Here is a 7705-nt window from a genome sequence, read left to right on the forward strand (position 1 = left end):
ATATATATATATATAAATTATGTGTTTGTGTGTCTTTGCGTGTATGCATGCATTCATGTGTGTATGTGCTTGTGTGTGTATGTGTGTGTGTGTGCTCACACAGTGACATGTCAGTGTAAAAGTTCAGACACGCATGAAGACACGTATATATAAATATATATGTGTGTGTGTGTGTGTGTGTGTGTGTGTGTGTGTATGTATGCGTTTGTATATATTTACACACGCACTCACACACATACATGGACCTATACATATATATAGAAATGCATGCATACATTTATACACATATATATACAAACATACAAATAAATATACATAAGTATATACAAATACACACACAATATATGTATAATATTTGTGTGTGCGTGTGTGTGCGTGCGTGTGTGTGTGTGTAGGTGTGTGTGTGTGTGTATGTATGTTTGCATATATGTGTATATGTATGTAGGAATGAATGTCTATGCGTGTTTGCATGTTTGTATGCTTGTATAAATGAACATATGCGTGAACTTCTATGCGTGAGCTTGTATGCGTGTATATATATATATATGTATGGATACATGAATGTACGTTTGTGTGTGTGTGTGCGCGCGCGCGCGTGTATGCCTGTGCGTGTGTGAACAATGGTGAGTGAGAAAGGAGAGTAAGTAGCGGGGGAGAGCAATCAGTTTCACAGTTTACTGAAGAAATTAAGACTGAATAGACATTTAGATGGGACCTGTTCGAATGTAATGAACGAAGGATTTATGGAGAATGGCGTACTGACAGCAGCAGCAGCAGCAGCAGCAGTAGCAGCAGTAGTAGTAGTAGTAGTTGCTATTGTTGTAGTACAGTAGTAGTAGCAATGGGGAGGATGGTAGTAGTATTGGGTGTTGTCGCTGTGGTGGTGGTGGTGGTGGTGGTGGTGGTGGTAGTCTTGTTACTGTTGTTGTCGTTGTTTTTGCTGTTGCTGTTGTTGCTGTTGTTGTTGTTAATGGTGGTGATGGTGGTGGTGGCAGTAGTGGTGGTAGTGGTGGTGGTGGTGATGGTGGTGGTGGCAGTAGTGGTGGTAGTGGTGGTGGTGGTGATGGTGGTGGTTGTAGAAGTATTTATAATCTCAGTGCCTGTGGTAGTGGTGATCGTCGCAGTAGTAGTAGTAGTAGCAGTAGTAGTAGTAGTAGTAGTAGTAGTAGTAGTAGTAGTAGTAGTAGTAGTAGTAGTAACGATGGTGGTGATGGTGATGGTGGTGGTGTTATTAATAATCTCGTAGGTTGCGGTAGTGGTAGAGGTGGTGATGCATTGACTTTAGGTCGATTCTAAATTTCTTAGTAATTAAATATGATTTTCAATAGAACTCCTATACATTTATAAATTTAAACTTTCTAGAAGCAAATAGCCCAAAATTATAAAAATAGTGCTGTACAGTTCAGGGAAGTCGCATAATCTACCGGTCGCTCTAGTATAGCAACGCTACCATAGATCTGAAAAGGACATCGCTTGTTTCCTGTATTATTTCAGTCCAGTTGGGTACTAGAATGAATGTATTTTATTTGTGCTCTGATTTGGCGCTTTAATTTGATCGAGTGAACGAGTGAACGAAAGAAACATGGTTGGTAGTACGACTTGCTAGAAACGGCAACCAAATGCCCTTCCAATCACTTAAAAGAGAGAAACGTCCTCAATTTCCTGCACGAAAAAAAAGACGGGTGAATCACAACCGAAATGCTTTTGGTCATAGTTGTACCCAATTAGAGATGACCTGGGTCGAAACAACAACAACACCAAAGTTTCCTCACCTACTGCCCCATCCCCAACCACACTTACCCACTCCTTCATATTCATATCCCCCCCTCCTGGTCGCTTCTCTTCCTCCTTCATCCGCACTCCTACTCCCTCATCCTCTCCACCTCCCACTTTTTCGTTTTTCACCTTTTTTTTCGTTTCCCTCCCAATCACTCACCCCACCCCACCCCCCACCGTCTTCTCTTCTTCACTCTGTCCTGCCATTCTACCCCCTCACCTCTCCCCACTTCCTCATCTCTCTCACTCCTCCCCTTCACTCCTTCCTCTTCCTCTACTCTCCCATTCCTCACACTCATACCGCTTCTTCTACACTCCCACTCCTTCATCTTGACACCTCTTCCTCTTCCTCTACTACCCCACTCCCTCCTCACATTTCTCCCCTCTTCTACAATCCCTCACTTCCTCTACTCTCACACTCCTATCTCCTTACACTCCCTCTCCCTCTACTCTCCCACTCCTCCCCGACACCCCTTCCTCGTCCTCTACTCTCCTACTCCCTCCACCTCCTCCTCACACTTAAACACTCTTGCTCCATCCTAATACCACTTCCTCTTCATCTCCCACTCTTACCTTCTACACTTCGCCATCTTCATCTACACTCCCACTCCTCTCCCACGCTACTCCCTCCTCCTCCTTCTCCTCTACTCTCCCACTCCATCCCACCACTTCCTCTTCCTTGACTCTTCTACTCCCTCCCTTCCTTCTCCTCTTCCTCCTCCTCACACTTTTACACTCCTACTCCATCCTAATACCTTTTCCTCTTCATCTCCCACTTCTACTTTCTGACACTTCGCCTTCTTCATCTACTCTCCCCATACCTCTCCCACGCTACTCCCTCCTCCTATTCCTCCTCCTCTACTCTCCCACTCCTACCACACATCACTGCCTCCCTCTTCCTCTACCTTCACTCCCTCCCCACCTCACCCCATTACCGCAACATGTCACTTATCACAGCTTATCTATGATTGTACAAGTGTTCCAAATTTCAACACCAATAGCAACAACAACAACAACACACATAAAAAACAACATAAGCAACAATAGCAGCAACATCAACCGCATTATCAACGACAGCAACAATAAATAGCAGCAAGAACGACCACAACAACAATAGCAACATCAACAATATCTGTAATAGCCCCCCCCCCATGACGTCATAATCTACTCCAAAACAGTTTTGCACAACTATTTCATCGCATGACGCCGATGATGATGATGAGGAGGACGAGGAGGAGGAAGAGGAGGGCGATGTTGATGATGATGATGGAGACGACGACGATGACGACGACGATGATGGCGATGTTGATGATGATGGTGTAAAGAAGAAGAAGAAGAAGAAGAACAACAACAACAACAACAACAAAAGAAAGAAAGAAAGAAAGAAAGAAGAAAAGATAGCTGCTGTGGTAGTGGTGGTGGGAGTGATGATGATGATAGAGGGATCACCGTCGGTTTTGACAAAGAAGAGACAGTTGTTCAATCAACAGAATATTCTTTTCCGAAATTAACGTGCAACACTTGGACATGCATATATGGGTACAGGATATCACAAAATACCTTAAACAATGAGAAACGAAAACATAAAGACGAAGACAGAAAACAAACTTTTTTACGAAAACGAAAAAAACGAAGAGGGAAACGAGAAAGAATATTACCCTTCTTCAGTTGTACCTATTCCATCTACTTCGCGTTTCGAAGGCAAGGACAATATGCGACTTCGTTGGAACAGTCCTTCCCGCAAAGCAAATTAATTCAATTTGGAATTTTTTGCGGAGGGTAAAAGTGTAAACAAGAACAGGACAGTGAGAACAAGACAGTAAAAGACAGTAAAAACAAGACAGAACACTGAAAACAAACGGTAAGGGCTGTTAGGCCAAGACGATAGAAAAATTATTATTTTGAACGCGAAGTTAGATGTGAATGAGAGACAAAAAAATTCACGTCTTCTCTATAGGAAGGCAGGAAGTAGAAAGAAAGAATCCCTTTCGTCACGTGTCAGGCTTTGGTTGTCCTCAAGCTATAGTAGAAGTCATTTACTCAAGGTTCCACGCAGTGTGACTGAACCTGGAGCTATGTAGTTGTAAAGCAAACTTTTCTCCACACAGCCTCGTCTATTTGCACATGTATATATAGGGTTCTTGTCAGAGGATATGGTGGTGGAGAAAATATCATAACGAGGATATAAATACATATACATACAAACATACACACATACATATATCGCAGCTGTGTGGGAAGAAGCTTGATTCTCAACCACAAGGTTCCAGGTTCAGTCCCATTGCGTGTCACCTTGCGCAAGTGTCTTCTACTATAGCTTCGGAACGACCACGTTTATGTGTTTATGTGTTTGTGTTTATCCCCCATCATCACTTGACAACCGATGGTGGTGTGTTTTGTCACTGCAACCTAGCAGATCGGCAAAAGAGACTGATAGAATAAGTACTACACTTAGAAAAACCCTTTAAGGTGGTGCCCCTGCATGGCCGCAATCAAATGAAAGAAAACAAATAAAAATAATAAAAAAGAAGAATATATACATACCTATGTGTGTATATGCATGTGTGTGTATATATATATATTTATATACGTATATACACTCACTCCTACCCCCTCACACATACACATATACACACATGTAATTCCTTGATGGTGTATTCGTCTATTAGATTAAATCAAATTAGATTTCATTCCATTTCATCTAATTTGATATCGTTTCATATTATTTCCATTCTTTCATTGATATCCCTATTTGTCACTATATTCTCATTACTGTTATCATTTTACGTTATATCAGATGTAAATAACTGTATTTTTTCCTTCTATTTTCACCGTTACATAGAGATGGACAATCTCTACGAAAAAGGAAAAAAGAAAAATCTGTCGTCTGCCGTGCATGATGCAGAAAGCAAACGAGAGCGGCATTGGATGATGGCAGCCATTTTGGAGTGGGGTTTTTCGTCTTTTGTTGTGTTGGTTGTTGTGTTTTGTTTTTGTTCCTGTTAGAAATAAATATGTCGTCCCGTCGTGTGTCTTGTCTGATCGAGACGTTTGGTTGTGATAGCGACAAGCTTGTTGGAACACAATCAAATTGGATGTTAGTGTCAGTCTTAACTTTCTTGGCCACATGTCAAACGGACCGAGAAAAGAGAGAAAGAGAGAAAGAAAGAGAGAGAGATATATAACGAGAGAGACAGACAGACAGACAGAAACAGTGACAGACAGAGATAAACAGAGACAGACAGAGATAGAAACAGGAAGGGTTGGGTGGAGAGGTGAAAATTTAAGTGGGTTGTGTTGTGTTAAGCCTGTGTGTGAATGTATACATGTATGTGTGTGTGTATGACTCGTGGTGGTGGTGGTGGTGGTGGTGGTGGTGGTTTGGTGGGGTGGTAGGAGGATGAGAAGAATAGAAAGAAAAAAGAAAAACGAAAAGGAAAGAATGAAAATAAGAGAATTAATTAAAGTACAGTAAAGCATAAAGAAAGAAGAATAAAAGGAAGGAAAAGAGAAGGAAGAAAGAGAGACAGAGAGAGAGACAGAGAGAGAGACAGACAGAGAGAGAGAGAGAGACAGAGAGAGAGAGATAGAAAAGTTGGGAGAAGAATACTGATACGGAAAAAAGAAAAGAAAGAAGGAAGGAAAGAAGATAAGAAAAGAAATGACAAGAAAGATGAAAAAATGAATAAAAGAAGACAACCAAAATAGAATGAAAGAGAAAAACGAAAGAAGGAAAGAAAGAAGTTCATGTTTATCTTCTTCCCCACCTCTCTCTCACTCTCACTCGCGCGCACACACACACACACATACTCACACACTCTCTCTCTCTCTCTCGCGCACACACACATTCTCTCTCCTTCTCTCTCTTTCTCTCTCTCCCTCCATACGCTATCTCTATCATATCTATGTATCGCATTGCTCCTTCTGTCTTTAAGTATCCGATTTCTCTCCTCTTCTCCCTCTCCCCTTCCCCATTTTCCTAATCTCTCTTTCTCTCTCTTTGTCTCTCAGTCTCTCTCCCTCTCTCCCTCCCTCTCTCTCTCTCTCACTCTTTCTCTCTCATAAATCTCAGTGTAATTCTACCAACGTTTACCAAAACTATAAAAGCTATTAAAGCAGACGACAGATATTTATGTAATGGAGTGGGTGTGGCTTGAACACGTAACGGAAGTGGAAGTGGGTGTGGTTGAAATAAAAATAATAGTGCGACAGAGAATGTATGGAACTGGAAGAAAAGCATAAGTAAATAAATAGTTGAATGGTCAATGGGACGTATAGTGATGTGTCTCAGAAGAGAGAGTCAGAGAGAGAGGGGGAGAGAGAGAGAGGGAAAGAGTGTGAGAGAGAGAGAGAAGAGAGAGAAGAGAGAGAGAGGGGAGAGAGAGAGGGAGAGAGTGAGAGAGAGAGAGAGAGAGAGCGACAGACAGAACAGACAGACAGTGGAGTAGTAGTAGTAGTAGTAGTAGTAGTAGTAGTAGTAGTAGTAGTAGTAGTAGTTATGGTGTAGGTGTGTGGTTCATGATTCAAGGGGAGATGTTAGCCAATAAAAAGAAAACTCTACGTGGCTGATATCACGTATTACACTAAAAATACATTGAATGCGTAAGAATACGGGATAGTGGTGTGTTTATGTCCCCGTAACTTAGCGGTTCGGCAAAAGAGACCGATAGAATAAATACTAGGCTTACAAAGAATAAGTCCTGGGGTTGATTTGATTCGACTAAAGGCGGTGCTCCAGCATGGCCACAGTCAAATGACTGAAACAAGTAAAAGAGTAAAAGAGTAAGGCTTAAAATCTTCATAAGAGGGTTGGTTTGTGAAATGCCATGTTTTCTTTCAGCGGAAAGTAAAAGAAGTGAAACAAGTAAAAGAAGAAAAAATATGTGTAGGAGAAGCATGATGATCATATTTCAAAAGCTTTTGATTATTTAACCCCACTTAAATATAGATGTTCTGTTAGAACAAACTATACTGCACTAGATGCCATGAGAGACATTCTCATACTGGCTTTGTGCGCAATATACACTGTAGCGATATAAACATGAGTGCATTTTGCACCAAGAGCCAATATGAGAGTGTCACTCATGACATCTACCGCAGTATAGTTTGTTCTAACAGAACATCCACATTTAAGTGAGGATAAATATCGCCTTCAGAGTCTGGCACACGGTCATCAAGTCCGGTGCGCAGAGAGTAAGACAATTACATAGACACCAGTGCCCGACTGGTACTTATTTTATCGTCTCCGAAAGGATGAAAAGGAAAACTCAACCTCTGGTTATTAATACAAATAATTATACCCTCTTAAACGGTACGCAAGGGAACAATTTGAGGCAATTTCTTCTAACATATTCATCAAAACGACGTGTGTGTGAGTAATTGAAAAAAAAAAATCGTGCCCCAGGTGAGGATCGAACTCACGACCTTCAGATTCCTCTAACATTTTGCTTGATTATGAGACTGACGCGCTGCCTACTGCGCTACCGAGGCTACCGAGCAGGCCGTTCTACTTTTGTGATAATACTTTAGCTATCGAAAGCAGCGAGGTGGCGGAAACGTTAGCACGCCGGGCGAAATGTTTAGCAGTATTATCGTCTGTATTACGTCCTGAGTTCAAATTCCGCCGAGGGCGTCTTTGCCTTTCATCCTTTCGGCGTAGATAAATTAAGTACCAGCTGCGTACTGAAGTTGATCTAATCGACTGGTCCCCTCCCCCCAAAATTTCGGGCCTTGTGCTTAGAGTAAAAAAGAATAGTTTAGCTACGGGTTGGTATTTGTGGATCTGAGTATGTGTGCACGCGTGTGTCGCTGGCTGACGTCTCGTTTCTGCGTGTGTGTGTGTGTGTGTGTGTGTGTGTGTGTGTGTGTGTGTGTGCGTTGACCTACCCATGTACCTAAATTGAATTGACATAGTAGTAGTAGTAGTAGT

The 7705-nt window shown here is 41.8% G+C and overlaps 1 non-coding gene across 1 annotated transcript; it reads right to left on the minus strand.

Moving 5' to 3' along the window:
* Window positions 1-7172: 7172 nt before the first annotated feature.
* Trnam-cau (transfer RNA methionine (anticodon CAU)) lies at window positions 7173-7266 on the minus strand. The gene is made up of 2 exons: window positions 7230-7266; window positions 7173-7208 (listed from the first exon to the last, which is right to left on the minus strand). It is a non-coding gene; the product is annotated as a tRNA-Met (tRNA).
* Window positions 7267-7705: the final 439 nt, after the last annotated feature.

The sequence above is a fragment of the Octopus bimaculoides genome, chromosome 17 (assembly GCF_001194135.2).
Source record: "Octopus bimaculoides isolate UCB-OBI-ISO-001 chromosome 17, ASM119413v2, whole genome shotgun sequence".
In the NCBI taxonomy this organism is placed as follows: Eukaryota; Metazoa; Mollusca; class Cephalopoda; order Octopoda; family Octopodidae; genus Octopus; species Octopus bimaculoides.